This window comes from Eubalaena glacialis, chromosome 10 (assembly GCF_028564815.1).
Source record: "Eubalaena glacialis isolate mEubGla1 chromosome 10, mEubGla1.1.hap2.+ XY, whole genome shotgun sequence".
In the NCBI taxonomy this organism is placed as follows: domain Eukaryota; kingdom Metazoa; phylum Chordata; class Mammalia; order Artiodactyla; family Balaenidae; genus Eubalaena; species Eubalaena glacialis.
In genome coordinates this window covers 50,899,875-50,925,432 of record NC_083725.1, presented here as the reverse complement: position 1 = coordinate 50,925,432, position 25,558 = coordinate 50,899,875, and the positions used below count along the sequence as shown (strand labels likewise).

The 25,558-nt window shown below is 45.2% G+C and overlaps 1 long non-coding RNA gene across 1 annotated transcript in view; it reads right to left on the bottom strand.

Annotated features, from left to right (window-relative positions):
• Positions 1-18,434: 18,434 nt before the first annotated feature.
• The window catches only part of LOC133099202 (uncharacterized), a 67,536-nt gene continuing 60,412 nt past the window's right edge, over positions 18,435-25,558 (bottom strand). Inside the window, exon 3 of the long non-coding RNA XR_009702299.1 lies at positions 18,435-18,527. This is a non-coding gene — a long non-coding RNA (uncharacterized LOC133099202). The remainder of the gene's footprint in view (positions 18,528-25,558) is intronic.

The window sequence follows — 25,558 nt, the reverse complement described above, 5'->3', positions numbered from 1 at the left end:
GTTTTCAACTATAATCTCTTCAAATATTTTCTCGGATCCTTCCTCTCTCTCTTCTCCTTCTGGGACCCCTATACTGCAAATGTTGTTGTGTTTAATGTTGTCCCAGAAAAATGGCAGAAGGTAGTGGAACAAAAGGATGAATACATTGTTCAATAAAGTTCTCAGTGAAAATGAAAAATGTGTCTTTTATTTTTACTTAAAAACCGAAGGCAGGGCTTCCCTGGTGGCGCAGTGGTTGAGAATCTGCCTGCCAATGCAGGGGACATGGGTTCGAGCTCTGGTCTGGGAAGATCCTACAGGCCGCGGAGCAACTAGGCCTGTGAGCCACAATTACTGAGCCTGCGCGTCTGGAGCCTGTGCTCTGCAACGAGAGGCCGCGATAATGAGAGGCCCGTGCACCGCGATGAAGAGTGGCCCCCACTTGCCGCAACTAGAGAAAGCCCTCACACAGAAACGAAGACCCAACACAGCCATAAATAAATAAATTAATTAAAAAAAAAAAAAACGAAGGCACTTTTAGCCAGCCCAAATATAATCGATTTTTGTACATTGGTCTTGTCATCTGTGACTTTGCTGAGCTCAGTTATTCTGGGGGGTGGGTGGGGGGGTGTGATGAATTGGTGGATTGGGATTGACATTCATACAGTAATATGTATAAAATAGATAACTAATAAGAACCTGCTGTATAAAAAAATAAAATTCCAATATTAAAAAAAAAAGACTGTGGTAGTGGCATAATGATAAACATATAGATCAATGGAAAAGAATTAAGAGTCTAGAAATAAAGCCATATATTTATGGTCAGTTGATTTTTCAGCAAAAAGTACAAAGATAATTCAATGGGGTAAAGAATAGTCTTCAACAAATGGTTCTGGGACAATGGGGTATCCATCTGCATGTAAAAGGATGACTCTAGACCCTTACACTATACAAAAATGTTAACTAAGAGTGGATCATAAACCTTATATAAAACCTGAAACTGTAAAACTTTTAGAAGAAAATGTAGGAGAAAATATTTGTGACGTTGAGTCAAGCAAATATTTCTTAGCTATGATGCCAAAATCACAGTCCGTAAAAGAGAAAATTTTCTACATAAGGATCATGTTGTCTTTAAATAAAGACAGCTTTTACTTCTTCCTTTCCATTCTGAGTGCACTGTCTTTTTTTTTTTGTTTCTTACCTGATTGCACTAGCTGGAAACTCCAGTACAATGTCAACTTGAAGTAGTGAAAGCAACCGTGTTTTCCTTGTGCCTGATCTTATGGAAAATGTTTCAGTCTTTCACCATTAAGCATGATGTTAGCTGTAGGTTTTTTTGTATATGCTTTTTGTCAGGTTAAGGAAGTTCCCATCTATTCCTAATTTGTTGAAAGCTTTTATGATTGGCTGTTAGATTTTGTTAAATGCTTTTTTTGCATCTATTGAGGTGATCATGTGGTTTTTGTTCTTTATTAATATAGTATATTATATAAACTTATTTTTAGGATGAACCAATCTTGCATTCTTGGGACAAATCCTGCTTAATCATAATGTATAATCCTTTCTTACATGCTGTTGGATTTGGTTTACTAACATTTTGTTGAGGATTTTGTGTCTATATTCATAAGCAATAATGGTTTGTAGTTTTCTTGTCATGCCTTATCTGGCTTTGGTATCAGGGCAGTTTTTATTTTATTTTATTTTATCTTTTTAATTTTTAAAAAATTTTACTTATTTATTTATTTATTTATTTATTTTTGGCTGTGTTGGGTCTTCATTGCTGCATGTGGGCTTTCTTTAGTTGCATCGAGCGGGGGCTACTCTTCGTTGCAGCGCACGGGCTTCTCATTGCGGTGGCTTCTCTTGTGGATCACGGGCTCTAGGCGCACAGGCTTCAGTGGTTGTGGCACATGGGCTCAGTAGTTGTGGCATGCAGGCTCTAGAGCGCAGGCTCAGGAGTTGTGGCACACGGGCTTTGTTGCTCTGCAGCATGTGGGATCTTCCTGAACCAGGGCTCAAACCCATGTCCCCTGCATTAGCAGGCGGATTCTTAACCACTGCGCTGCCAGGGGAGCCCCAATTTTTACATCATAGAACAAACTGGGAAGTTTCCCTTACTCCTCTATTTTCTGGAAGAGTTTGTAAAGGACTAGCATTATTTCTTCAAATATCTGATGGAGTTCGCTAGTAAAGCTATCTGGGCCTGGGTTTTTCTTTGTGGGAAAATTTTAGTTATTAATTCAGTTTTTCTCCTTGTTATAGATCCATTCAGGTTTTCTATTTCTTCAATTTCGATGATTGGTGACTTTTACATTAAATGTAATCTTTATAATAATCCCTCAAAATAAGAATTAGGTCCATTTTATTTTGAGACTTAAAAGAGTGAGTGATTTATCTCAAGGTCAGATATCTGGAAAATGTCCAGTCAGTGGGACTGCAAAGTCCATGCTGCTTCTAACAGATCACACTGCCTTTAAACAGACATAGGGCTTTTTAAGGTGACCCCCAACCCCCAGAGTCACCACTAAAAACAACCCTTTTTTGCGGATGCCTTAATCTATCCACGTTTGGGGTTTTTTTTAAATCAAAGACTTGTGACTCCCTGAAGTACGAGTTGCTGGCAGCAGGGATGCTACCCACAGCCCAGGGTTCTCCCTTCTTTAAAGCCCCATCGAGAACCACTGCCTTAGGAATCCCACCCAGCATGATAGATGTAAACCCTCTTGGGAAGGCACCCGATGGCAGAGGCTGCACTTAACAGTTTAAACGGACACACCTTCCTCCCCTGCCTGCCAAGGAGGGGAAAAACAAAATATGCCCAAGGACATAAGTGGTTAGACTGAACCACACTTGTTTTGACAATGACAGTTGACAACTGATATTCAAGACCGCTGTTAGATTAAGAGAAGCCTGATGTGTGACTTCCTAAATTTTGTTTACTCACACAGAAGTGATATGGTTGCTCCCTTAACAGGAAGAACCATCAGCGATAAAATTTATTTGGCTCTGTGTGCTTCACATAAAATAAAGAACTAGGCTTCTCACTTATCGGGTCAATATGTCTTTTATCAGGTATGGTGAACCGCCTAAAAGATTATTATATAAGATGAGGCCAAAGGGCCCATACTAAGTAGATGCTATGCTGTACTTGAGGTGTGCATAACAGATCTATATCAGAAAATTTTATACATTAAAGTGACAAAATAGAAAAGAACTGAGCTAACATTCTTCCCATTTTGGTATGATTTCTTTTTTGTTTGTTTGTTTCTGAAAACAACAACAGCTTTGAAATTCCTCATTTTCATCAGCTTGAGGAAAATCTTCCAAAAGTCAGTACTGTTTCAGTTCAAACCATTTCCAATCCCAAACATATCTCTCAGCTGAGATAAATTATTTGATGAGTCACTCCCAAATAACTTTGATGGATAAAATTATGAGTAACCAAATTAAAACAGCTCTTTGGCTTCATTTGTTGCATAAAAAGTTTAGCTTATAACCAAAGGTTTTTATATTAACAAGAGTTGCACCCAAGAACTTTGGGAGAATAAATATATACATATATATGTATATGTATATATATGTATACACACATATGTATGTATATGTACATCTACATGTATGTATATGTAAGCAACGTATACACATACATACTTACATATACACACACAATGCTCTGAAAATAATCATCAATAAAATAATAAATAAAGAGAGGGAGGAAACTTTTGAAGTTGATAGATAAGTTAATGGCATAGATGATTTCACAGATGTATATTTATCTCTAAATTCATCAAGTTGTATACATTAAATATGTACAACTTTTTAATATGTCAATTATATCTCAATACGGTAGTTTACAAAAACAAGCACGAATCAAGAACAGTCTCAGTGGGACTTCCCTGGTGGCGCAGTGGTTAAGAATCTGCCTACCAATGCAGGGGACATGGGTTTGAGCCCTTGTCCGGGAAGATCTCACATGCCACTGAGCAATTAAGCCTGTGCACCACAACTACTGGGTCTGCGCTCTAGAGACTGCAGGCCACAAGTACTGAGCCCACGTGCCACAATTACTGAAGCCCATGTGCCTAGGGCCCACGCTCCACAACAAGAGAAGCCACCGCAATGAGAAGCCCGCACACCACAACAATGAGTAGCCCCTGCTCGCCACAACTAGAGAAAGCCCACATGTAGCAATGAAGACCCAATGCAGCCAAAATGAATAAATAAATAAATTAATTAATTAATTTAAAAAACAGTCTCAGGGCTTCTCTGGTGGCGCAGTGGTTAAGAATCCGCCTGCCAATGCAGGGGACATGGGTTCGAGCCCTGGTCCGTGAAGATCCCACATGCTGCGGAGCAACTAAGCCCGTGCGCCACAACTACTGAGCCTGCACTCTAGAGCCCGCGAACCACAACTACGGAAGCCCACGCGCCTAGAGCCCATGCTCTGCAACAAGAGAAGCCACCGCAATGAGAAGCCCGCGCACCACAATGAAGAGTAGCCCCCGCTCGCTGCAACTGGAGAAAGCCCACGCGCAGCAACAAAGACCCAACACAGCCAAAAATAAATAAAAATAAAATAAATTAATTAAAAAAAAAAAGTCTCAGAGCTTAGAAAACAAAAACTTAGTTTAGACACTACTTGAATATTAAAAATATGAGTACCTAAGGAAATAAAGGATTTAATGGCCAAACATAATAGCTTCATTTTGGAGAAAATGCAATTTATTTAATTGAAGACACTATGCTAGATGTATAAGGCACTCCAAATTTTGGGTCTATTATTTAAGCCACCCAGTTTGTAGTACTTTGTTACAGGAGCCCAGGCAAACTAATCCACTTATATATCCCAGACTTGGAGCTGAAAACGCCGACAACCTTGAAAGGGCAATGGGCCCAAACAAAAAAGCCCCCGCAGAGCCTGCTCTCTCTAGACAAAAGACAAGGAAAGGGGCAGCAGAGCAAGGCAGAAAACGTCTAGACAAAAACCACTCTAATTCAGCCAAACACCACAGAGCAAACTGGAGCCCCTCTCCCACCACACCAGCAAAGGTAGGCGGAGTGCCTAGATTTCCACCCTCAATCCAAATCCCCCACCAAAGTGGTGTCAAGAAGGCTAAGTAGGGCAGCAGAACAGCAGCACTTTCATCCCCGCCAGCAGGTAAGGAGGCATCACCTCAGCAGTACCAGTGGAGAGCCCCCAGGAGGCAGTAACAAAGCACCCCTACCCTTCTCCACTAGGGGGCATCAGTGAGGTCTAGTGGAGAGTCAGGATATTAACCACAGCTGGGTGGTAATGAGGCCACCCTCCTACGCCCCGCAGTGAGAGTGGAGTCCATGTCAGAAGCAGTAATGAGGAACCCCTGCCCCTCTCAGTAACAGACTACCAGGGAGCCTGAACTCCCACCCATCCAGCAGTAACAAGGAGCCCCACACTTCTGTGTCAACAGAAGCTGAGTCAAGAACTGGGGTTTCCACTACCATCTGACCAGAATGATGCTGCACCCCATCTGTGCTCTAACATTGTCAGAATAGGCCCACTAAAACACCAGATTTAATGAAGATCCAGAATCTCATTATATAATGCCCCAAATATCCAGGTTTCAATCAACTGTCATACCAAGAACCAGGAAGATCTCAACTTGAATGAGAAAAGACAATCAATGAGGGACAACACCGAGATGACACAGATGTTAGAATGAGCCAACAAAGATTTCAAGCAGCCATCATAAAATGATTCAGCAAGCAATCAGAAACATAACAGGAAAAAATGAAAATAAGGAAAGTTTCAGCAGAGAAATAGAAGATGTAAAGTAAAACCAAATGGAAATCTTAGAACTGAAAAATACGATATCAAATAAAAACTCAGCGGAGGGGCTCAAGCAGAATGGAGGAGATAGAAGAAACAATCAGTGAACAATAGAAATTACCGAACCTGAACAACATGGAGAAAACAGAATGAAAATTAAAATCAACAGACTCTCAGGAACATGTGAAACTATAACAAGGGACCCAACAATTGTGTCATTGGCGTCTTGGAAGGAGAGGAGAGATAGGGCAGGGCTAAAAAAGTACTCAAAGAAATCATGCCTGAAAACTTCCCAAGAGGCTGAGCAAACCCCAAACAGGATAAACCCAAGGAAATCCGCATTGTGACATACAGGTGTCTCCTGCTTTTCTAAAGTTTGCTTTAAACCACTTTGCTTCTACAAAAGACCTATGCTAGTACCCCTTTTCACTCACTAAAAGAAATCTGAAGAAAATTTTTGCTTTTGTGAAAAAAAGAATTGTTTCTTTGCTTTACACCATTTCGGCTTACAAAAGGCTTCATAGGAATGCTCTACTTTCAGGTAACGGGAAGCCTATATTATAGTCAAACTTCTGAAAACAAAACAAAACAATCTTGGAAGCAGCAAGAGAGAAACAAAACCTTAGCTATAAGAGAAAACAATTTTAGTTAAAGCAAATTTCTAATCAGAAACCATGGAGACCAGAAGTAACTGGCACAATATTTTTGAGGGCTGAAAAAAGAACTATTAACCCAGTATCTCATACACAGTGAAAAAGTCCTTCAGGAATGAAGGCGAAGTCAAGACACTCTCAGCTGAAGGAAAACCAAGAGAATTTGTCATGCTTTTTACAATAATTAACTTTTTTGGTAATTAAAAAATTATAAAATTAATTATACAAAAATGGATCATGGACTTAAATGTAAAACTATAAAAGTTTTAGAACAAAACATACAAGAAAGCTATGAGACCTAGGGCTAGGCAAAGAGTTCTTAGATATAAAGGAAAAGCACATTCCAAAAAAGGGAAAATTGATAAATTGGAAGTCATCAAAATTTAAAACTTTTGCTCTGCTAAAGGCCGTATTAAAAGAATGAAAAAAGCTACCACCAGGAGAAAATATTTGCAAACCACATATCCGAAAAAGAGCTAGCATCTGAATGTATACAAATCTCTCAAAGCTCAACAGCAAAAACACAAATAAATAATCCAATTAGAATATGGGTAAAAGATATGAAGACACATTTCACTGAAGAGAATATACAGGTTACAAATAAGCACATAAAAAGATGTTCAACATGATTAGTCGTTAGGGAAATGCAAATTAAAACCACAGTAAGATATCACTACAGATCTATCAGAATAGCTAAAATTTTAAAATAGTGACAACACGAAATGCTGGCAAGAACACAGAGAAATTGGACTGTATTGCTGGTAGGAATGTAAAGCGGTACCGCCGCAACTCTAAAAAACCGTTTGGCAGCTACCATATGACCCAGCAATTGCACCCCTTGCCATTTATCCCAGAGAAGTAAAGACTTATGTTCACATACAAAAAGCTATACATGAATGTTCATAGCAGCCTTATTCATAACAGCCCCAAACTGGAAACAACACAGATGTCCTTCAACAGGTGAATAGTTTAACGGGGGGGGGGGGGGGGTGGTACAGGGTACATCCTTATCATGAAATAACCACACAGCAATTAAAAAAAAAAAACTGATTTATATAAAACCTAGAGGACTCTCCAGAGAATTATGCTGGGCAAAAAAGTCAATCCTAAATGGCTACATTTTGTTATATAACAAATATGTACATAACAAAGCCATAGAAATGGAGACCAGGTTAGTGGTTACCATGGGACAATGGAGGGAGTGGGGCAAGAGGGAAGTCAGTGTAGCTATAAAAGGGGAACAGAGCATCCTTGTGGCCTCTGTTGACTGTGCCAGTGTCAATATCCTGGTTGTACTAGGTCATTGTACTACAGGTTTGAAGAAGTTAATATTGGGAAGAACTAGGTAGAGGGAACATAGGATCGCTCTGTATTACTTTTTACAACTGCATTTGAATCTACAATTATCTCAAAATAAAAGGCTTAATTTTTTAAAAAGTAACTATTCTTAGCTCTCCATCTGTTCAAAAACAGGTGGTAGGCTGAATTTGGCCCACAGGCTGTAGTAGTTTATAGAGCTTAATGCAAACAACAAGAAACACTACATGTTCATTCAATGCTGTCTTAGATGCTAAAACTTTAGAGAAATCTAGACACAATCAGAGGTCTTAAAATGTGTTTACAGTAGTTAGTTCTTACACTTATTGCGGTGGTTTCCTAGGTGGCAAGTGTCCATTCCCCAAGCTAACTTGGAAGGGGATAAGAGCAGTGGGTATGTAACCCCCTCTGGATTTGGAATCTTCAAAATCCTCTTTCTCTTATTGTTGCTCTCATATCAGCATTGTGAGTGCATCTTCTCCAGTTATACGCCACCCCTATTTTCCTACATCCTGGATTTTCACTGCATCATGGACGCTAGTTGTTTGTTTTATTCAACTCTGTGGTGGTCCATGTAAATATGATTGCTCTTTGAACAGGAGTTCTGTTTGAATTGCATGGACTGGTTAACAATCTCAGTTGTGTCCACTGTGCAGCACACAAAAAAAATTTAACACCATATTTAAAGTATCTGTATTCACATTCATGTTAGGAAATCTTTGATCCAATACAGCAGTCATTACCTAGCTATTCGGTGTGGTCTCTGTTTCCGCTGCATTGCTTTGTAATTGTTTATTTTGGCCTCTTAAAAATTGTATTGTGATCCTTAGCTGTCTGATTGTATTTAAGGGTGGGGCACTAAAAAGCTCTGTGTCCATGGGTGAGGCTTGGTGGAGCTTACTGAAGCCCAGGGCTCTACTGAAGGCTAATCCAAATAGATCGCTTCTTTGGGGAGCCCACAACATTAGTCCTTAGGTCTTTTCTCCTGGGTCTATAAAATTACCTGGAGAAGATACTTTTCTGTCTGAAGGTTATGATCCTCCATTCTGGGGGCTAGATGTGGAAAAAAGGCTTCTCACTTTCTCTTCATCCTGGGAATTTAGTTCCTTTTCCTTCACTGTCGTTTTATCATCAGGAGGGAGCATGTGTTTGACTCACCTTCATTAACCAGAGGTCTTTATTTAAATAATCATAGTCTGAGCCAACACATGAGGAATTAAAGTGGTTGTAAGGGTTTAACATGACATCTGGGTTTGTCATCATTCTTGTTCCCCAGCCCCATGGTTACTTCAAGCACTTGGACTCAAATTACCACTCTGGATGTAGCTGAGATTAGTTCTTATCATAACTGGAGGTGGTTAGACAAGAAGGCAGGAGGTCAAATCCCAAGCCTAACTTGAAGGAGGGAGTATTTGGATGTGGAATCTTCTTCAAAATCCTTTCTCCTGCTTTTTATTTTGTTTTGTTAATACAAGCATTTGGGGCCCATCCTCTCCAGTTGTAGGCTCTCCTAATCCTAGATACCTAATCAGAATCTATCAGGGTGATACAGGAAGAAGTAGGCGATTAAACCAGTCATTTCTATAGAGCTTTCAGCTCTAAAGTTCTAAAATTCAAAGTTTTTTGTGGGGCAGTCTGGAAACCTAACCATGAAATATGCACCTTTATTGCTATGTGGAAATGCACTCTGAGTTTCATGTAGCAAATTTACAGGTCAGCAATAGGCTAAATGTCAGCCTGGGGTAGATACTCCCTTGGGGGACAGCACCAGAGGGGGTAGACTCACAGTGATGGGCAAGAACAGCTAAGCAGAGAGTTCCTGGGCGCTGTTCAGAAATGGGTCGACCTCAGCTGTGGGCCTATCAGGATGATATGCCATCCTGCCTGTGGCCACGCCACACACTGAAATATAGGGAAAGTTAGAATGTGACCTAACACAAGTAGTACATTTCCTCAAGGTCATGGCTCACCTTGGACGTTTGCATGAGAGGATCAGGAACTGGGAAGAACCGTGTGTGTTATCTGTTCTGCTTGACATTTTGCTGAGTTGACACAGTATCTAGGTATGCATTTATATACATAAAGCAAGGATTTAGAGCATGTTATTTTTTTTTCTTAAGTTTTGCCAACTTGATAGGTAAAATGATACTCTTTTGATATCTGAACAGAAATAACTTTGGTTATAAAGTTGTGCTTTATTTCCCCCATGAGCTTATTGACCATTTATAGTTTTCTTTTGTGCATTGTTCTGTCACTTACTCAAAAATATTTATTGGTCACCTCTGTTAGTTCCTGGGATAAAGGGTTAACAAGACAGACAATTTCCCTTTTCATCTCACAGAGCTCATCATTTAGAGGAAGTAGACAAACATAAGTAACATAATTTTTGTAAATATTTCTGGAACTTGAAAAGACATAGCCTCTATCTTTAGGACAGATTTTGATATATATGAGTCAGGTCTATTTTATTATGTTGTTTGGATCTTATAAACCCTTATCTTTTACTTACTTGCTCTGTCATGGGCTGAAAATGGGGAACTAAAGTCTCTATTTACTAATAGGCTTCTATTGCTCTTTGTAGTCCCTGTAATTTTTGTTGAGAAAAATGTGATTTTTATACATATCCATAATTTTTAGATCTTCACTGTGAATTATATACTTTATCATCATGTGTCCTTTCTCCCTCTTATATTTTGTTCCCATTCAACTTTAACAGTGAGGCTGTGAACACTGCTTCCTTCTCCTCTGACAGTGTCATTTTTTCATGTTTACAGATATAAGTATTTAAAGCTGTGAATGTTCCTCTCAGCACTCCTTTAATGGTATTGTTATTTTCCACATGTATCACTGACATACATTTTGCTCATCCTTTTACTTTCAGCTGTTCTGAATCACTTCAAGGTGTATCTTTTTTTATATAGCATATACTTGGGTTTTCCTTATAATCCAATTTGAGCCTTTTTCTTTAAGTATATCTGGACCATTTACATTTACAGATAGGACGGCTGTTTGGTCTTGTTTCTGTCATCATGTTTTACATTACACAAACTATTTCCATTGATGCTTTAAAATAACTTCCAATACATGGCTTGTTTCCTTTGCTCATGTATGTGTTCTGATCATTCAAAAAATCTTTATGTTGTCTTACCTTTCAGTGGTTACCTTATTGATGAACCCTCTATTTCTTAGCTTCTATCTACTGACACCATATATAAAAAATAATAGTATGCTTTTACTTCCTCATACTCTCCCCTCCGCTAAATTAGCTGATTATTTCCATTCATTCTTTCAGTACTTACCTTTTTACTTTAAAGTATATTATTGGATTTCCCTGGTGGCGCAGTGGTTAAGAATCCACCTGCCAATGCAGGGGACACAGGTTCGAGCCCTGGTCTGGGAAGATGCCACATGCCGCAGAGCAACTAAGCCCGTGCGCCACAACTACTGAGCCTGCACTCTAGAGCCCGCGAGCCACCACAACTACTGAGCCTGCGTGCCACAACTACTGAAGCCCACATGCCTAGAGCCTGTGTTCCACAACAAGAGAAGCCACCGCAATGAGAAGCCTGCACACCCCCACTCACTGCAACTAGAGAAAGCCCACGTGCAGCAACAAAGAAACAATGCGGGGCTTCCCTGGTGGCGCAGTGGTTGAGAATCTGCCTGCTAATGCAGGGGCCACGGGTTCGAGCCCTGGTCTGGAAGATCCCACATGCCGCGGAGCAACTAGGCCCGTGAGCCACAAGTACTGAGCCTGTGCGTCTGGAGCCTGTGCTCCGCAACAAGAGAGGCCGCGATAATGAGAGGCCCGCGCACCGCGATGAGGAGTGGCCCCCACTTGCCGCAACTAGAGAAAGCCCTCGCACAGAAACGAAGACCCAACACAGCCATAAATAAATAAATAAATAAATAAACCCAAAGTTAAAAAAAAAAAAAGAAACAATGCAGACAAAAACAAATAAATTTATAAAGTATATTATGAACTTTTTTACTCCTAATAATAAAAGAGTAAGAAATCAGAATACTTATGCCACCTCTTACCTTCTCCTCTTACTTCCAACTTTTGTAACTGTAACTTCCACCGTGGATCCTGTCTTCATCCTATAGCAAATTCTTTTGCTGTGATTTCTCATTTACCACTTGTTTGGAGTTTATCCTCTTGCAGTTTTTTCATAAATGCTCATAAGAAATACAGCCCTTAATTTTCCCATGTTTATAAACGTCGATGTATTACACTCAAACATAAGTGGCAGTTTGACATATTCCCTCACTAGAGTATACACTACACAGGCAGGAACGTGTGTCTGTTTTGCTCACTGGTGTATCTCCAACACCAAGAACAGTAGCTGGCACATAGTTGCACTATAAATATTTGTTAAATGAACAATATACAAAGGAAAATCACAAAAAAGCTTTTGGGTTGGGCTTTTTCCTTCTGAGAATTTTGTCAGCATGGCTTTTCTAGTGCCAAATGATAAAAGAGAGAAGTTTGAGGCCTCTCTGATTTCTACCCCGGTACAATTTATTTTTGGTTTTCAGCAATTTGACCTTGAGGTGCCTAAGTGTCATTTTCTTTGTGTTTAATCTTACTTGAAATTGTTATACATCTTGAATCTATGGGTTTATATTTTTCATCAAATTTGAAAATGTTTAAGCTAGTTTTTATTTCTGTACCATGTGTGCTCTTAAAAAAATCTTTATTCTCTCTTGAGTGAAAAGATCTATATTTATCTACTAGATCAAGTTCATTAATTTTATAATTCAAATCTATATCTTTGTTCTTTTCAGCTTTTGATCTATCCATTTCTGCAAGGTATATCTTAAAATCTTCAACTAAAACTGTTAATGTCTTTCTAGTCTGTTGATAGTCATTTGGTTTATATATTTTGAGGCTATATTGTTAGCAACATACATATCCATGATAAAATATCATTTGTTACAACTAATATATGACATCCTTTGCCCCTTATGGCATATTCATCTTATAATTGTTTTGCTAATGTTAAAATTGCTGCCATGGCTTTTGTTCAATCTGCCTGACATATATTTTTTCCATCTTTTTCATTTTCAATCTTTAGTATACTTTTGCTTTAAATATATCTTTTGTAGATATTGCTACATCTTTTAAAACCCAACCTGGGAGGATTGTGTGAGGCAGGGAATTTCAGTGTCTCTGGAGAATGTGGGTGGATGAACTAAATGGGAAGACTTTCAATGAACCAGTAATGCAGTAAGAGGCAGAAGTAACTCCAGGTGGAGGGGCTTGCAGGAGGGGTTCATCGTGGGCTTTCTTAATTTATTCCAGTCCAAACGAGTTGATGTCTTGGGAGTTGGGCCTTATCCCAAAAAGTTCACTGTGCTTTCTGAAAGAGTGGCTGTGATCCGTGTGGCCAGCTGTGCTTTGTTTCAATGGGAAAAGGAACAGTCACAGGTTGGAGAAGTTTCCTTCCTGGGAGGGTTCAAAGAGACAACCTTCATGCAACGATGAGGAAGTGAACAAAGGAAGGAGAGAGACCCTTAACCGTGGCATCACTGAGCACCCAAAGCTCACTCTGGTCTACCTTCCTGAAGTTATTACTCAACAGCTCAAGAGATTAAAAGCTTTTTGAAAAGACTGGCTCCTTCCCACAGAACTGGCAGGCGGGGGGATAATACAGATGACCCAACTGACATACTCTGAAGTCAGAAACATTTGCCTTGTAGAGTAATGAGAAAATACTCAGAACAGAAGAGGACAGCCTGGCTACTGCACGACACAGACTCATAAGGAAAAATTAAGCCTGACACAGTGGGTGAGGCAGAACATATGTGCACAACTGCTCTTCCCTGATCTCTGAAGCACGGGGGCAGGTGGGACAGGCCTCCGAGGATGTGCAAGCCCCTACCCAATCCTAGTACAGATGTTCTGGAAGGGTTGAGGAAGGTACTCATATATTTCCTTGATCCAAAGATTCTGTATCTGATTTTTAATGCTTAAGCAAGTCCGTGGCAAATATTGTCGAGCAGGGGTCCCCAACCCCCGGGCCTCAGACCGCTACCGGTCCGTGGCCTGTTAGGAACCGGGCTGCACAGCAGGAGGTGAGCAGCCGTAGAGCAGGTGAAGCTTCACCTGCCGCTCCCCATCGCTCGCATTACCCCCTGAACCATCCCCGCCATCCCCAATCCACGGAAAAATTGTCTTCCACGAAACCAGTCCCTGGTGCCAAAAAGGTTGGGGACCGCTGTTGTAGAGAACACAGAATTAAAGGTGGTTCCCGAAAAAAAAATTGCATTCAAAGTAAGGCAGACATCTTCAGGTGACAGAGCATGTGGGGCATTTTCAACACGGAGCTATAAAAGATAAATATATTCATGTATATGCACACACACAAATACATACACACACATATATGTGATGGCAGACTTCCAAAACGAAATCCAAGAGCCATAATTGATTTCCTTCTTTTTCTACCTCTAGCAAGTAAATAATGATGTAAGATCCTTTTGGGGAAAAGGGAAGGACAATCATCTCTTTAATCTTCCTAAACAAACCTGAGGCAGGTGTTAAAAACCATCTCCAATTTACAGATGAGTCTGGCTACAGGTTTCCTTCCTGTTACCTCATGAAGGATGCAGGAAGGAAAGACGGGCATGTGCTGCTCTGCCTTTGAACCGACTGAGAAGGAATTAAAGCTGGTGGCTTTAGAACCAGCAGATACACAAATACATCTTGGTATGATTTTCTTAAAACACAAGTGACGCCTTTCAAACCAATGACAATGGTTTCTATTCCCGTTTCTAATCTGATTCCTCTTTTGGAATTTGCTCTTCGAGAAATGTTAGGCTTTGAAATGAGGACTCCAAAAGCCAAGAGCCCCAGATCCTGCTGCAGAACCCCAGCATGACTTTCTGTGAAACTCCTAATAAATCACTCGGTTTTGCCTTGAAGCCATTGAATAACTGAGCATAATTTGGAAGCTGGTGTCTCAAATCATTACCCGGTGCCTCCACATGAGAGTACCATTTACCCTGAGAATTGTTCAATTCCACCCAGCAAGTCCACAGTAAATTGGCACCTCGTTCCTGCCAGGAGGGGGCTCACATCAAAGTTGTGTTAACTTTCAGAAGTCCATTTTCAGCCTGCTTTCACCAAGACTGCCTGGTAATTGCCTTCACCTGAAAATCCAGTGCAACTCCACCAGGCCTTCCCTATGGACAACAAAAAGAAAAACAGTGGGTGAAAATAAGGGCCAGAAGCACCTCAAGGATCTATCATCCAGTGTGAGGTCTTGTGTCAGTCTGGCAAGTGACGCCCTGGGAGGCTGGCCTTCATGCCTGTCCTGTGAGGTTTGAACGCACTGACAAACAGGGAATGGCTATTTATTGAGCATCTACAATGTCCTAGGAACAAGGTCACGCCCCTTTTTTATTTCCATTTAGCCTCCCAACATCCTCTACATAGTTAAAGTGAACCTTACCTGACAGATGTGGGGCAACTACAGCTCAGGTCATGGGACCTGACTGAGGTCATCTGGTTAGAAAGTGGCGGGGTGAGGGTTCCCACATGTCTCTGCTTCCCAAACCCCATGCTCTTTTCACATCACACCCGAAACGTCCTAAGCACGAATACTGAGAGGCTTTTATAAGGAGCCCACAAAACAGGTATTGCTCCTTGATTGCTACAGGGTGAGAGATTGAGCAGGGTGTGTCAGACACTCAGCGGGTAAAGCTAAATCACAGACTGTGGGTCCAAAGATGGCGTCTAAGGTTGTTCACGGCAGCTGTGGGCAAGGGAGGGCTGTTCACACACCTGGGCAGGAAAGCTTACTTTAGGCTGGGAGAGTGGAGAGGGGGAAATTAGTGTTTATTAAGAGGTAACAGGGCTTCCCTGGTGGCGCAGTGGTTGAGAGTCTGCCTGCCAATGTAGGGGACGCGGGTTCGAGCCCTGGTCTGGGAAGATCCCACATGCCGCGGAGCAACTAGGCCCGTGAGCCACAACTACTGAGCCTGCGCGTTTGGAGCCTGTGCTCCGCAACAAGAGAGGCCGCGATAGTGAGAGGCCCGCGCACCGTGATGAAGAGTGGCCCCCACTTGCCACAACTAGAGACAGCCCTTGCAAAAAAAAAAAAAAAAAAAAAAAAAAAGAGGTAACAGGTCTTCATAATGAAGAGCATGGACTCTGGAGCCAGACTGCCTGGGTTTAAATCCCATCTCCTGCTGCAGAATAATCCGGTGTGGGTGTGCACAGGAAGGTGTCTGGGTGTGAGGGGCAGTGGAGATGGGCGAGCAAGAGTGGCCATGTGCTGCGGTTTGCTGAAGCTGGTCGAGGTGTACGTGAGGTATATTGTATTACTGTTCTATTTTTGTGTATGTGCGAAACTTCCCAAAACAAAAGCATTAAGATAAACAAACCTGGGTTCCTCCGCTGACTAGCGGTATGCCATCAACAAGTCCTTTGGCCCACCTCAGTTTCCTCAGAGGTAAAACTGAGCACTAACAGTACCTACTCCTAGGGCTGTATGAGAAATAAATGAGTTAATACATGGAAGATATGTGCATGTATACATTACCTGTATTACAGGTATACATGTCAAATGCTAGAAATTACTATAGAGTAACTACTACATCCCAGGTGCTAGACTTGGCATCACAAATGTATTATTTCAATTGATTTCTCCCAACAATCCTATGAGGCAAGATAGCCTCCATTTTCACAGGAGGAAGTGGACTCAGAGGGGTTCTGGCAGCAAAACCTGCATAAAAAGTCAGGTTGGCTCTAAAAGCCTTGTTTCCCCTAGAGGCCCACTTCCCTAAAAGTGCCTGGACCGCCTATTACAGATGGGGAAACTGAGCTCCGGGGGTTTGGGAAATCCACAGCTCTGAGGGGTAGGCTGGGAACTGAACACAGATGAGGCCAGGACCCAGCACAGCCTGGGCTCTTGCTTCTGGAGCGGACAGGCTGTCCTCACACAGGCTGTCCTTGGGGAGGGAGGGGGCGGAGCTCTGCATTTCGTGGCTAAGTGGCCATCTGAAGAGCAGGGATGGCGCAGAAGCCCCGCCCCCTCCTCCACCCCAATGAGCCGTCCTGGGGGCAGCAGGCTCCAGGGTTTCTCAGACCAACAAGCACCAAGGCTCCTCAGAGAACCAAATAAGGGGGAGGAAAACGGAAACCTAAGAGGAACTTGATGCTAGCAGCCTCTGCATTTGATGTTTTAGCCAATCTCTTTCCAGGGCCACAGGCACTGGAGTGAGCGTGAGGCAGCACGGGGTCTCCCTCGGAGGCCCGCAGAGCTCCGTCGGCCCTGCCCAGCCCAGCATCCGAGCTTCAGCTGGAGCCCTTCCTTCCAGCAGCTGCTTCGTCTTCTTAGAGACTCACTCCAACACGCTCCACGCCCCCAAAACACGCCTGTGCAATCAGTGAGCGAGTCATGCAGCCACCGAGATTAGACAAGCACTTGTCTCCTTACAAATCTCCCCCTAATCAGCAATGACAGAGGAACAGACACCCTCAGAGCAGTTACCATGAATCTGACTTCCAAAAAGGGTCCACTCCACCAGCCACCAGGACGGCTAACGATGCCCTAAAATACAACGAAGCAACCCTTCCAGCACAGCCAATTTGCATCCAAAACTCAGCTGGACTGTTGACAATTTGTACCCTTTCTGCAGGAACAGAACCAAGCCTGACCTTTACCTCCAGGACCACGTCTGTGTTGCTGTTTGCTAACTGGTGTCAAAAGCAGTTGTGGTCTCATTCCAATTAGAACTCTTATTTTTGCTGAAACAGACCAATTTATGCATCCTTTCTGGCCCTCTCAAGAGTCTCTCAATCTTAAAATGAGCCAGTCAAAAACCACAATTTTACCGGCAGTGATTCACAGCAGGGAGTGAAGGGGGAGATGGAGAAAGCCCAGAGGACTGGAGGCGAGAGGGACATACTTCCCGGCCAGGGGGCCCACACAGACAGCACCTTCCTGGGCTCCCGGGAGAGCAAGGCCACGTCCTGGCAAAACAAGATAAACATCCAGTTTAAGGCTATTATCTCCTTTATTCAAAAAATAAATATTTCACTTTTGAGTCGACATATTTCAAATCACATGAAGCACAGAGAAGAAATACAGTCCCTTTGGAAATCATGAACACGTGTAGGAAAGAGTCATGTTCAAAGCAAAGGGGATGGGGTGAGCACTGATTCCAACTGATCCATGACCCAGAGATGCCTCCTCTCACCAGGTGGAGCTACATATCGATTGTAGGCGAGAAACACACACAAACACACACACACACACACACGGCTTTGAAGTCTGAAAGGCACATGAAGTGGACCATAAGGTGTATGGCACATTCACTGATAAAGCGTTCCCTATTCCCTCCCAAGAAAAGTGGAGAAACTTTAATCAAGTCACAGACCAGAGAAGACAGGGTACTCTGGCTCAGAGCTCAGCATCAGGAAGATCTCTGCGGATGAAAGCCACTCTCCTCCTGCTCTCCCCTCCCGCGCCTCCTCCCTGGCGGGGGAGGTCCCTCACTCGGTGATGGCGGGGCGCGTAGCCACGTACACGAACACCACGATCAGCAGCACGACCACTGCCAGCGTGGGCAGCACCACCGTGGTGATCTGCTGCCGGGCCTCCTGCATGGCCTGCTTCCGCTCCTTCTTGTCCTTGGACGTCTCCTTCTTGGGCTTCCCCTTGAGCTGCCGCATCTTTCCTAGGGGATGCTAGGAGGGTGCGTCCGGAGAGGGATTTGAATGAAGGAAGGGTCACGCTCTTCTGGTCAAGGTGCAGAATCTCCTGTAGAGAGAACCATGAACAAGAATGAACGGAGTGAAAGGAAAAGGACTCGCAAAGTCAAAGGCAAACGCTAAACCAGGAAGAGTATCTGCAACTTAGCAGCCCAAGGATTAAGGACAGAAGAGGTCTTGTAGCCCCTCTGAGTGGTGGGTGGTGGAGATAAGCAGGATGTTCCTGGGGCTCTATCACCGTCAGCGCTTCTGCAGGTGTGCTGTGCACAGGTAACCGGCACACTGAGACAGGGCCTCTCAGCTCCAGGGGCAGCTGGCCAGGCGCTGGGCACCAGATGAACAAGACTGCTTTCATGACACGAAGGGACTGGGAAGCACTAACTATACCGCCTCCACTCAGCGGAAAGGGGGGCACCCTTCTCCCTTCCAAGGCCCCACCTATTTACTTCATTGTTCTAAATCCCACCATCTCCCCGGCTAACCTCCAGCGCTGAACCGCCGGCAGCCTGCAGATCCCAGGACCGTGGCTCCCTTCCTGCCCGAGCCCAGGGCCTGATTGCAGGCCACGGCAGCCTCACTGGGGCCGAAGAAAGCCCGGAGGCACCGACTTCTCTGATCTCCATTTGATCCTCTACGCATCCACCCAAACCTTCCTGAGTACCTCCTATGTGCCAGGCTCTGCTCGAGGAGCTGAGGAAGAGGTGGAACACTCAGGGCTGTGCTCGCAGAGCCCACGGTCTGGGGGTGCACCCTGGGTTGCAAGCGGAGTGGAGAGCTGGGTCAGACAGACGATAAAGAGAGACCAGCTGAGCCTTCGGTCCAGCCACCGACTCAGCCTAGGATCTTGTAAATTCTGTGCCCCGTGGAGGTGCTCAGGTGGTGAAGCGGTGCTGTCAGGGGCCTGGGGAATGAATCAAAGGCCTTGGCTAACTACAGAGCAACAGCTCCATACGAGTCCGATTCTGAGCTTTACACAACAGTAACAGACTTTGGCTGATTCAAGTTGAGATGGAGTTTACGCAGAGGCCTTTGGCACCTCATAGCATCCCCAGAAAAGAGGACCTGGCTCAGGAAATAAGCAGGACAAGGAGCTGTGCAGCCGTCACCTGAGCCCCACTCACACCACGAGCCTGGAGGAGGCCTCAGGCTGTATCATCACCTGGACACTGCCGCTGGAGCAGGGGGCACTGAGGCCACCACTACTGCCCCTGGAAACCAGACGGAGCTGCTGTCACTGCCTTCAGGATGAATTCTCCAGGGCCCGGGCTTCTCTGTGTCACCATGTGCATGTGACCAGCCAAGCTGAGACCCAATATACCCGCAGCCTACCCTTCCAACCTCTATAAGCAGGGGGAGTGTTTCTAAACACAGTGAAAGAGTGGGGGGTTGGCTACTGGTCAGGGAAATAAAAAAGACAAATGCCCTTCATAACATCCTGGGGGACTGGTAGAGAGGCACTCTCTGAGGCAGAGGAGCCGTGTACCCCAATATTCCTCTAACAAAGAGACTTTTGTATCACGATACTGTGTACCCAGTTTTGCCCCAGGACAGTGGGTGGCCTGTCACCACCCTGATGAGGAAGCTGACATTTACACCTAAGTGAACGTGTCAAGTGGCAGGCAGGACGTGGAATGTGGGTTCCGAGGCGGGAAAGGCCTTGTGTGACTCTCCCTGTTGGTAGAGGGATCCTAACCTCACCACTCCTCTCATCCCCGATTGGACCCCAGAATTTTTTTCCTATTATCCATAATCAGGCGGAGTTTCTCCTGGTGCAAGAGGGCTGAAATTATTGCACTGGAATGACATGATGCCAGCCAAAGCAAATATTAAAGTTCTGGAGAGCCCCATTTAGGCAAATTTACGCCTTCCATCAGGCTTTTGAAAATAGCCACTCTTGAGGGAGGGAGATGCAAGAGGGAAGAGATATGGGGACATATGTATATGTATAACTGATTCACTTTGTTATAAAGCAGAAACTAACACACCATTGTAAAGCAATTATACTCCAATAAAGATGTTAAAAACAAACAAACAAACAAAAAAGAAAATAGCCACTCTTAACTTTCTTAAGACCTGACAGGTGTAGGAACCCCCGGCTTTACAAATTCTCCTTTTCAAATCTTTCAGAGAACTTGCAGGCAGACCTGGGTTCAAACTAAGGACATGCAACTTACTGGCTGAACGGCTTTGGGCTTCAGGAGGCCTCAGTGTCATCATCTGAACAATGAGGACAACTTCTCTCAGAAGGAGTGACTGAGGATTTGAAAAGAAAACACTCCTCACGGTGCTCGGCCCGCCCACACCTGGCAGCACAGGCCGGCCAGCCAGACGCAGCCGCTTCCGCCCTCCCCACCGCTTGCCCGCTCCGGGGCCCTGGTCAGAGCTCACGGAGCTCACCAGCCTCAGCCGCCCCCGGGGAGGCGGTCTAATGGCAGTGCCCCGCCCGCAGGACCGCGGTGAGGATGAGACAAGAATCCGGGTAACACGGCACCTGGCACGGAGGAGGCACCGGATCCACGTTAGCTGACGCTCCTGAAGCCCACCCAACAAACAGCCTGCAGGGAGACGGGCAGGCTTGCGACCCCCAGTCAGAGATGAGGAGACCAAGGGGCAAGAGGAAAAACGTCTTGCGCACAGTCAGCTGGTCTGTAAATAGTATCTAACAGAGCAGTGGATGGCATCCCTTGTCCAAAGCTATGAGCCATGGTCTGTTCTCTCCCTGACAGCTTCACGAAATTGTCTGAAAAGAGACAGGCCATTGGCAGCACTCCGATTTGTAGCCATTTCCCTGTGGACCTAATGGCCTGTAAAAAGAGGAGGACCCCACTGTGGCCCATCACCCAGCCCCCCACAGGACCCCTCACAGGGCCCATCACAAGATTCTCCCACAGGACACCTCGCAGGATTCTCCCACAGGACCCTCACTGGATTCTCCCACAGGACCCTCACAGGGCCCCCCCAGAGGACTGGCCGCAGGCAGGCAGCACCAGAGGCCCAGAGTTAACAAGGGCCCCAGCCCCGCTCCTTCGGCTGCTGCCTGCATCCTCCCACAGAGGTGTGGTGGACATTCATAGGCACCAGCCCCCGTGACGACCAGTTCTTGACATTTGTGAGATGCATTCAGAAGTTCTCCAAGGCTTAAAAAAAGGCCCCGTCACTGGGGACAGTGCAGATCTGGTCAGGATTTAAAGAACGAACACGCCAGCCTGAAGTCTGGGGTCTTGGTCAGGCTCCAGTGGGTGGCCTCCCTGATCCCACTCACCTGTGCTGTGGGCCTCAAACCACAGCCCGGCACTCTCCCTGGGGCTGAAGAGAGAGTGCTGAGGAGGGAGGGAAAACACCGCTGAGACGACAACTGAGGGGAGGGAAAAGGGCCCAGCAGGACAAAGGCTGGGGAAGAGCCGCAGGCAGAGGGAGCGGGAGGAAACAGAAGGGTGGCAGGAGGGGAACTGCAGAGGGCACAGAGGCCAGGCCATCCACAGGCTGGCGGGCCATGGTGAGGAGCCGGGTTTCACTCCGAAAGCAGCGCGAGGCACTGAAGGGCTTCACACGGGGAGGTGCAAGTTTCAAAAAGCTCCTCTGGCCGGTCTGTGGAGACTGGGGTCCAGGGGAATGAAAAGGGAGGCCCTTAGAGCAGGGCAGGGAAGGCCAGGGGTGGCTCAGACTTGGTGGGGAGGGCCAGTGGTGATGGAGAGGAGGATGGAGTGGGCTTTTATTTGGGGGGTACCTAATGACAGATTAGACATGGCGCATGAGGGAAAGAGAATAACGGGCGGACCTAAGGTTTGGAGCTTGAGCATCTGGCTGCATGGTGATCCGGCCTTATGAGGTGAGGGAGAATGGCAGGAAGGGGGGATGGATTTGAGAAAGGACATGAAGTGCTCTGTTCACATCTATCCATGTGTGAGGATGCCTATTAGACATCACCATGGAAATATCAAGGAGGCGGTTGAGGACATGAGTCAAGAGCTCGGTCTGAGCTGAAGATCTATATTTGGAAGTCATCAGCCACTGATGAGGTGAGCTCACCAAGGACAAGGTAGATGGAGAAGAGGGCCAGGCCCGAGCCCTGAGCATCTGACAGTCAGAGAACAGGAGGGGAAGGGCAAGCAAAGGAGCCTGTGGAGAAGAGGCAAGTGAAGAAGAGAAAAGAAGTGTGGAGTCCCAGGGACCAAGAGTCAAGAAGAGCACTGCTTCAAGACGCCACCGAGACAAAGTGAAGATAAAGCAGCAGCCATTGGATCTGGCGACTTGGAGAACTGACAAGAGGAACTTCAGTGGAGTGGGCCAATCAGCCTCTATTTCAGAAACCTAAACTGAGAAACATGAAGGCACACAAGCCGGAAAATCCTGCAGATGGGGGCACCGGGGAAGCCATCTGATGCCATGCGCGGAAGACAACAGAGGAAGCCAAGCTGGGGAGAGGAGACGGGAGCCGCGGGGAGCACTCTGAGAGCTGGAGACTGGGGACTCTGCTCTTATCTTTCCAGCACAGCCCCTGCGAGGCCCAGCTCTATACAGCCTCCTGAGCTGAGTTATGCTGACCTGTTTCTGAATCTTAGGATAGACATCTCTTTGAACTTGAGCTGGCCCCAGTGGGTCTCTGTACCTTCCAATGAAGGAGCCCTGGCTAAAATGATTACTCCAGTTTTACAAATGAGGAGTCCAAAGCCTTGCCACTGTCACAAAATTACGGGGGTGCAGAGTCAAAAGTCAAACCCACATCAGCCTGACCCCGAAGCCTGAATAGTCAACCATCCTCGCTGCCTTCCCCACGTACCTTCCCAGCCCTTTACCCACTTTGGGGCCACGTCATTGCTCACCAGCCCCTTGCAGAGAGGAAATCACAGATGAAGCTCATAAGGTGCAGTCTGGCTCTTTCCCAGCAAGCAGCCCAGGCAGGATAGAGAAGCCACTAGCCAAGTTCCAGCTTTACAACCCGACCATGACTGCCACCTGGCCACCCCCCTGCCTCTAGCTCCCCTAACCAAGGGAACGGAAACTTCACAAACACTTGAGTTCCACCAATGCCCCTCCCCCACCAACAAGCCCATGGCAACTGGTCAGCACTGGAATGTTCCAACCGGTCCCCGGTGTGCGTGGGCAGGTGGGAGGGGGGCAGAGAGGAAGGGGAAGCACATCCTTTCAGACAGAATCATTTTATGATTTTTTGGCTGAGCTTTCCAGTCTTTTTTCTATATATATACATATATTGTGCACACACACGCTTATTAAAATCCTTATGTATATTTCTTCCTACTTAGAAATCATAATGTACATGACAGCCTTAGAACCTATTAGGGAAACAGCCAGGAGCAGAGGTAAGAACGTGGGTTTGAAACCAGGTTTGAGCCTCAGCTCTGCCATGTCTAGTTATACAACCCTGGGCAATGTACTTAATCTCTCATGCCCCGACTTTCCTCCTCTGTAAAATGGGATAAGAAAACCTGCTTTGTAGAGTCATTGGGGGAGAAAGACTGAAGTATTAACTGAAGTATTGATTAACAGGCCAAACCAGATGCTCAGTAAATGGTACAGAGTAACTCCCTTTCCAGGGAGGTTTTTCCAGTGCAGATGCATGTACGGAGGGAGGTACCAGGGAAGGCTGCCCTTTTTTTGGTTTTGAACCATATAACCCATGGATGATGGAACCCCCCAGTTTCTCTCTCTTCCCTGCTGAAAACCACCAGTTACCAGTCTGCTGCTGGGCAGGTTTTCCCAGAGGCTTGATGGGCGAAGAAGTTTGGCTTGGGCAATTGAGGGAAGGTTCAGAATCACAGAGACCACCCCCAGCTCCCGTATGCCAGACAGGCTAATGCTGCACTGCCCAGTATGGCAGCCACTCGTCACATGTGGCTACTAGCACTGGAAATGTGGCTGTGGTCCAAACTGAGCTGTAGTGTGAAATACACACCAGAGTTTGAAGGCTCCGTACCAAAAGAAAGAATATAAACTGTCTCATTAAAATCTTCCATACTAATTACAAGAAATGATAACATTTTGGATATACTGGGTTTGATAAAATGTATTAAATTAATTTCACCTGTTTTTTTTTTAAACTGTCTTAATGTGGGCTACTCAAAAACTTCAAATTCCGTGAGTAGCTCACACGGCACTTTAACTGGGCAGTGCTGTGCCTGCCCCATGCAATAAGCACCAGGTTCAGCCCCCTGATAAGCTTCCCACATCACGGCCTCAACTCACAATGGTGAGGACTCCGGGGCCCTCACAGCCCTGCCCTAATGGATCTCTCCAGCCTCATCATACCTCACATGACCCACGGCTACCAACACGTCTGAGTGCCCACCCCACACGCTCACATCCCATGCCCGTGCCCGTGCAGGAGCGCTGCCGCATGCCCTCCCCCATGTACCAGCATCCTCCAGGTGCTCAGCAAGCATCTCTGGATCGAACACCAAAGCTGGAGGACAAGCAGTCATCTTACGTACTGAGCACAGAGTTACAGCAGAAAATTCTACAGGAGAGGAGAAAAAGTTATAGCAGAAAATAATAAACCAGATAGCTACCACTTAGAAATGCTCCTTTCATTCTCAACACAAGATTGGTATTCTCACTCCCATTTTACGTGAAGAAGATGAGATTCAGAAAAGTATGGGGACCTCCCTGGTGGCGTAGTGGTTAAGAATCCGCCTGCCAATGCAGGCGACACAGGTTTGATCCCTGCTCTGGAAAGATCCCACATGCCGCAGAGCAATGAAGCTCGCGCACCACAACTACTGAGCCTGCACTCTAGAGCCCGTGAGCCACAACTACTGAGCCCGCGTGCCACAACTACTGAAGCCTGCGTGCCTAGAGCCCGCGCTCCGCAACAAGAGAAGCCACCGCAATGAGAAGCCCGCGCACCACAACGAAGGGTAGCCCCACTCGCCGCAACTAGAGAAAGCCCGCGCGCAGCAACAAAGACCCAACGCAGCCAAAAATAAATAAATAAAATAAATAAATTTATGAAAAAAGAAAAAAAGTATGGTGACTTGCCCAAGATCAAAGACCATTAGGAAACCAGCACAGTCTCAACCCTAGTATAAAATCCATAACAATCACTCATTAAATATTGAGTGA